Raw genomic sequence first — 8,006 nt, forward strand, 5'->3', positions numbered from 1 at the left:
ATTTATCCACAGTACAGTTTTTTTTAAATGCGCGCCCAGTTCCTTAGCACTTGGGAAACGACAAACAGAGGGCGAACACATCATTGTGCTCAGTGGCGCCGCCAAGTTAAGTGTTCGTTTTTCATTTAAGATAGTTTAGGCCCCTGACAACAGATGGCTTAGCTATGAAAGAGCTTTTCGACTCTGTGTAAAGAGTAAAGAGTGAGCTGAAGTGCTCATTTTGGCTGGGCGGGCACATTTAAAAAAAATATACTCAGCAACTTAGGAATGATATTAATGGGACATTAAATTATATGTTAAGGAGTAAAGAAAGTAATAAGAAAGGGCCATATTATGCCATAACGAATTTTAGTTTAAAATAGTATTTAATTCAATTGCTTAGAAAATTTTGGGAAGGAACAAAAGACATTTCTTTGAATGCTATCTCCGTAATAAATTGCCTTGACAACTCAATACTTAAAATAAAATTAATGAAATGTGTCTTTAAGTTGATCTAAAAAAAAGATATATAAGAGTGTTTCAAATGGGTTAACTAGTTTAAAAGATTCATTATTTTGTTATTAAGTAAAATTATTGTAATTATAAATAGTCTATTATAGTATTGTAACTTAGGAATGATATCAATGGAACATAAAATTAAAATTTTAGTAAAGAAAGGATTGAGGTCCTATGACCATATTAAAACATAAATTTTTATTGAAGTAACATTTATTTAAGCGAAACGTTGCTTTACATTTAATCGCATAATCTACAACATATACTCAGTGTCCTATTGAAAGGGGGAAATTTCGTCTCCCCAAAGTGAAATTTTATCTCTGGTAAAATTTACATGTTCAAGAACGGGTTTTTATCCAAAATGACCGACAAATTGACCAGAATTATGAGCTAGATCCGCCACATCCTAGGTGTCTTTACACTTTTTTAAATCGGTTTTAAAGAAACTTCCAACTGACTTTGAAAACACTTTTATTTTTAATTTAAATATTTTTTCAAATAATGTGCATTGAAAATGGACGTATATCTATATATATTACAAACGTTTGATATTATTAGTATAAATATTATTCATATTCCGTTTTATCAGATTGATCTGCATATTCATTAGAGCATCAAACAAATGAGCTTTCATCCTCTACTCCTGAAAGGAAACCACAACTTTTGGCCTCACAAAAATGCCCATTAAAATTGAGAACTTAATTTACGAAGCACACAAAACTCATTCATTGAAACGTAGTCAGTCACAGTCGTTCAGTCTTTCAGTCATATATATGTACATACATACAAACATATCAAACACGTAGGCGTTGCGCCCCTATTTGTGGGGCCAAGTGAGGCGCATAATTCATGTCAATATCAAAACTCATTTACTTGCGGTTGTCTTTGGCGCCACTTGGAGCCCATCATCAAAAGTGATAGAAGAAAATCATCTAATGAGATATCAAGGGAGATGTTAGCTATGACTGAAGTGTCGGCAAAGTGTGAGAGGGGGTGGGAAGAAGTAGGTTGGTCTGGGGTGGGATACCTATTAATTCGCTCAAGTATGATGTCGTTTATAAGCCAGCGTTGACAACAACACCCAAAAGGCCATGAATGAAATAATGTTGCAAAATCTCGGCCAAGTTGAAATATGGAAAACTTTCTTTCTAGTAACCATTCCAGCAGCATCAGGTCTCAGTACCCACGTTGTCCAAGGAGGACAACTCTTTTGAATGATTTTAATTACTTTTTCTCTGTCCTTTGCTATCTAATTCATTTGTTTCCAACTTGTTGCCCATCAGTTAAAAGTCGAAATGGAAAAGGATTCGTAATGGTAATTCCATTTTCATTTCGAACATTTCACGCTTGAAAGAGTCGAGCATAGACTATAGTCCCACACCACTCCAACCCGCTCAACCCACCACCACTCCACTCTACTCCATTTCTTGTCCAAGTCCACCAAAAAAAACTGATTTCTATCACAATGTGCCCATTACAACTTATTGCTGTGTGGCTACTTTTAATACACTAAATTAACTTTCCGGGATTGGGGTTTAGGTTTGGGTTTGAGTTTTTTGTTTGGGTGGCTTACTCCTCCACTTGAATACACTCCACTCCCATCTATCCATTCCCATGCCACTCCACTCTGTCGCCCACGCGTATTTTATCTGCCGTTTATCTCGCCTTTTGTTGATTAATAGCTTTGTGGTAATTAATTTGGCGTGAATGAAGTGCATAAAGAATGCTGGCCAATGGAATGAGCCAGACATTTGCCATATACATAAGTACTCTTCATATCTATGTGTATATATGTCATTTATGGTCAAAGTAAATATGAATACAAAATGAAGCATTAGAAAGTACATCAAAGAAAATAACCGTCTAAAAGAAATAAAAAACTTAATTTAAGTAAATATTTATCTATCGTAACCAAAGCTCATCTAGCTGCAAAGAAGTTTGATTAATAAGGTCTTAATTTTTGTGAGCAAATTGTTAAAAAACAATTTCCCCAAATGGAATAAGTCGGGGTTTTCTTTTTTTACACATAAGTTACGAAATTTTCTTTTAACACAAGTTTAACATTAACTCGTTGTTTATACTGCCTATTAAATAGATTTACATTTTTATTTAGCTTTAACGAAAGTTATAGAAATATGGAGTCAAGGGTACTTAAGTCTTACAAGAAACTTAAATATGCTTAAGTCTTACAAGAAACTTTAATTTCAAAAAAGTAGCAAATTGTCTTAAAACGATTCAAGGAATAAAGAAAAAATGAAAAAAAAAACTTATTGAATATCGTCATCATATTGCTACGTGTATTCATGATAAGGATATGTTAGCTACTATTAAACATATTTTACGATTCATTTACCCATATCGACGAGTTGCGACTTTAAACTTAAGGCAAATAGTGTGATCTTAAGTTCTCCACTAATCTCCCTCTCCTTAGAAGAGATTAGCACTTAATTAACACCCACTTCTAAAGCATAAACATCATGTTCATCTGAAGTGGCTTCACCAAATCAGATGCACTAAAGAAAATATAATACAACTGTACTTTTGTCACAAACAACTAACCTATCATATGATTAGAATTACAATCAGCAACACACATTGTGGAAAAACCACTTGTAATTTTAAACTAACCCAATGATCAACGGCATAATAATATTTTTTCAATCCCCGAAAATGTGGGTTTGAATCGTAGTAGAATAAGATCTTCTAAGAACAATTGTTACCTCCTAGAGCGTAAGCATCCCTATATTAGGTCCGTACTTTTGTAAATAAAATCAGTTCATATTTTGAATTCAACGATTGAAGATTGGGTTATTTTCCTTATCCTTGGAATCCCTATTCACCCACTACACCCAATCGATCGAGGGGCGCAAAATCACAATGCAAGGCAAGTGGACAAAGATTAGGTGAATAATAATTAAAGAATAACAATAGCTAATTACAATTCAAATAATCTTAATATATATAAAACTCGTGTCACAATGTTTGTCCTCAAAACACTTAACTGATTGTAATAAAATTCGCACACCATGTGCAGTTTGATCTAACATGAGAGACAGGTTAGTTTAAATCTCAAATTATAGCCGCAATTTTAATTTTTGAAAAGCGGGCACAGCGAAGCGTGGCAGGGTTTCTAGTATATGTATAAAATGAAAACAGAAAGTACTGATTGCAATCAAAAGATTGTAAAAGATTCAAAAGTCAATCTTTTTGTTGTCCCCTTTTTTCGTTTTCTCTTTTTCCCTTTTAAATGTTTGTAAAATTGTAAAATTTTCAAAATGCAAAGTTAATCGACAATTTTCGGTTTAGTAGTTATAGCTAATAGAGAGTAGTCACTCACCATTTAATGCCTAGAGAGATCAAGAATGATATTAAGGGGGATTTCTACCTTGTTGAGTCAAAAAATTCGATTTTTTTTTATTGAATTTTCTGATAGTTACATATTTCAAGATGTTTCAAATGCGCTGAGCTGCAGCGGCTTTCTTTGGTCTCGTATTTCTCAAAATAACGTTTTTCGATTTTACAGACTAGAATCATTGAAAAATATTGAAAAACGTAACTTTTTTATTTTTAAATTTTATCAAGTCCGATTCTAGTCTACTTTATGCACTTTAGTGTCTTTATTAAGATAATATTTTCATTTTTTGTTTCAGATTTTCGGAAAAACTCTCAGAAATTCAGTGAGCGGGAGAAACTGTTGGCGACCACCCGCCATTTGTCACCCCCCTTTTTTGTTGGATACATTATAAACCTTTTTTGTAAGTTGTCAAACTTTAACCTTTTTCAGTTGAGAATATTCTAATAGTTAAATATAACTATGGAAAAATTTGTGTGTGTGTATATGCCGATAACTTTCGCTTGCGTTAGGCAACTTAATGTCAACTTCATTCTAATAAACCTCTGACCTAAGAGTTTTTACTAAAAACAACAAATCAAAAATTTTCACTCAACTCTTTACTTCCCTCGTGCTGAGCTGAGTAGGAAATCCCGCTACATTTAATTTTAAACTTTTTAGCTAGTAACTTTTCCACGAAACCTCTCCTTCTTCATTTCATTTCGTGGGGTTATTAGGTGGGTAAATGCATTAGCCAAGCAGTATTTTAGCTTTTTGAAAGAGCATTGTGCGGAATAGGTGGATGGTTGGGTGGTCGTAGCTTTCCGTCCTGTATGCCGCCCTTATGAATTTCACATGCTTAAGCCGCAAGCAAACTTATCGTATGAGTGTACATATACCTAATATATATGTATGAACTAGATGGGGAAGTGCTCACAGCTTGAAATCCACGGTATCACGTAAACTAAAACTTAAAACTAAACCAACTAAAAAATTGAAACGAAAGAGGTAAGAAAGAAAAAGAAATATAACAAAATCCAAGTCGGCTCTTAAGTCTAAACTTTGCGTCGCTGTTTTCCTGTCTTTGGCTTAGAATACTTGAAACTCTTACCATTTTTTGTTTTTGAGCCAACTCGATGAGCAATTGACTGCCATCTCTTGTTCCATTCCAGCCAGACTCAACGAACGCCCTCCACTACCTCCCTCCATCAATATCCATATGCATATTTCAACCCCTTCATATCTTTCCCTCATTTTTTCCATGCAACTTTGGCATCCTCCATATATTTTTGTGCAAATATGTTTTAATATTAGCTCGGGCCAAGAAACTTTTCCACTGCATTTCAAACTGAAAGTTTTTTCAAGTGCACTTCCGACAGCCAACTTCGAGAATGAAAACGAAGAATATTTTTCCATTCTATTAACTGATGTTGGCTAGATATTTTTAATTTTTGAATTTAATGTGGTATTTGTTAGTTAAAAAATTATACCCAAATAATTTATTGATTAAGGTCTCAGTTAAAATATTAACAAACAATGAACAAATAAAATGGAATGGAAAAATCTTACAAAAAGAAGTCATAAGATTCAACAGAATAAAGCTAAAAACATATTAGAAGTTTTAGAAAAAAAATAGTTTTGGGAAATCTCAGTCTTTTATTATTGGCGTATTAAAAATGTGATTATTTTGTCGACGTCTTAAGACATTTTGTAAGAGGCAAAAAATAAAAATAAACAAAAGACAAAAAAAAAAAAGATATCTTTTTAAAAATGTTTCTTTTTTTAAGCTTAAGCTAAAATCCTAAGTAATTTTTCTAATTCAAAATTCTATTTATATTGGCGCACATGACTATAACAATTAGTTGAAAAAGTGAAAACAATTTGGACTTCTTTGGCCCTTACTAGCCACACTGCGTATACGTAATTAAGGTGTTGCGTTACAGCAACTCGGATAAAACTAAATTAAAACTTTTTAGCAAAAACAGTTAACATCAGTTAAGCATATATTAAATGAAATAGTAACATTTATTAACAGAATAAAAACTTAAGTCTTCCCATTTTGCATCGTGGCCTTAAGTTAACTTTCAATTTTTTTGCCAAAACGAACCGCTGACAAAAAAGCTGACTTTGAAATTTGATTATAATATTAATAATTTTAAAGAGTCTAATAAATACACATATAAAAAAAATAACAAATGATAAATATATAAGTTGCTTAAGCATTAAAACAGAGTTCTGTTTTGATGTTTATACGGCTTAATGCCCAAAACTCAGCCTTTGGGCCCAATGTGCCAAGTTAAAGAAGAAATAGTTAAATTCACGAAATTGTTCAATTCTACTTTTTAAACGAAATTTTTAGTACTATTTTTAAGTTTGATCAATGTTTCAATATAAATAAACTTTATTTAATAAAGTATTTAAGTATCCCAATGATAGCATAGGCGGATCTTGGCGGGAAAGTGAGGGTAATTCGCTCCAAAAGTATGCCATAAGTCGATCAAGAATTCAATTTTTCACAGATATGAAGAAGTGCTGGAAAATTCTGCGGACGAAAAAAATGATAATATCAAGGATTGCATGTACACAGTTTTTACGTTACAAGGGATACGAAAAGTTATAGACTTCTTGCACATATTGAACACTTCTAGACCATTGCATACTTAAAGGAGCTTATTTCCTCTATATCACAGTAGGAAATCCAATACTAGCCCATGATGATGGGCTGATTTAGTGCTAACCAGCTAAAAGATTGATTGCCCCTTTACGCGCTTATACTAATGGTTTAAAGGCTAAGCCGAATTCTGTATATAAGTTGAAAGAAGAAAGAGTTTTATGTTAATGTGAACGAAATAAAACTTATGAATTCACCCACATTTAAGTAAACCTATATTTAAAATTATCCTGCTTGGATGAGTATGGTTGTGGAAGAAAGTGAATTGTTTATGGCTGATAAACTGATATACATACATAGTAGATAAATATATCTGTACTTACCATATTATGAATACTTAGTAAAGTAATATTTGAAAAATCTTCAAAAGTAAGACTAATATTGAAGTCTTTCAATAAAAAGAAATTAAATAGTAGTAATAATAGTAAATTAATATAAACAAGCATTAAACCCAATGGAGGATTTATAAGGATCCTGACTTAATATAGACAAAGATTTCTATAAGGATTTATAATTTACATCTTTACTTTTAGCTTTCTCCCACTTTAGTTCAACTGCATATAGCAATCGATTTATCTTGTTAATCTTTTTAGCAAAATTTCGTAGATCTCTTATACATTTCTAATTGTATTTTCCACACATTCATACACTTGAGGGCAAAGTTTTTGTGCATTAGAAATTTTTAGCAAAGTATTTCATTTGGTTGTTGTTTGCCAGCATTCTCGGGAACCAAGATGAGATCTCGCCCTGGCTGTGGCAATTGCAAAATGCAGATGCACAAGTGAAGTGACTCAAGAAACTGGCTAGGAACTCTTAAAAGTTTAGTTTTAATTAAAGGAAATTTGCGTGCGTGGCACTTGATTTGTAGTTTCAAGTGTTTCGGTACCCTCATATAGCATATAAAAAAAATACAAAAACTAGGGGGGAAAAAAACCGAATGTGGGTGTATGTATAAATATAATTGAAATTCTAAATTGCAATTGCCGCAAGTGCTTTTCCAGATGTTGCAGAGATGCAGATGCGGGCATCTTGGCCTAGGCCATCATCGTCATCATCATTATCGCCATCTTCATTGCCATTTTGTTCGTACATACATACCTTCCTTTTCTCGTAATTAGAAGCAAATGCAAATTTACACGTCGAGTGTGTCGGTGTCGGTGGTGGTGATGGTGATGATGATGACGGAAGTCATTGGGTAGCGCGCCGATGCGTTCCAGAGGCATTGTGGGCCGCCACCATCACCAGAATGAGTGTTGGCTGGAAAGCAGCAAAGGAAACGTAGGAAGGAAGTTGTGCGTTTGTGTGTATGCTTATATAATGAGAAAAGTTTGAGGTGTGTCAGATGGCTGTGTGTTCCGTGTGCGTGTGTGTGTGTGTGTAGGAGTCCTGGTATCAAAAGGTTAAGTCAATTTGACTATGAAAGCGTATGTGAAATTTATTATCTTTTCCCCAAGATCTTATCAAAGAGAATACATTTACTTTCTAATTTTCAGTAAATTACAAACGAAA

Source organism: Drosophila willistoni (assembly GCF_018902025.1).
Source record: "Drosophila willistoni isolate 14030-0811.24 chromosome 2R unlocalized genomic scaffold, UCI_dwil_1.1 Seg200, whole genome shotgun sequence".
In the NCBI taxonomy this organism is placed as follows: domain Eukaryota; kingdom Metazoa; phylum Arthropoda; class Insecta; order Diptera; family Drosophilidae; genus Drosophila; species Drosophila willistoni.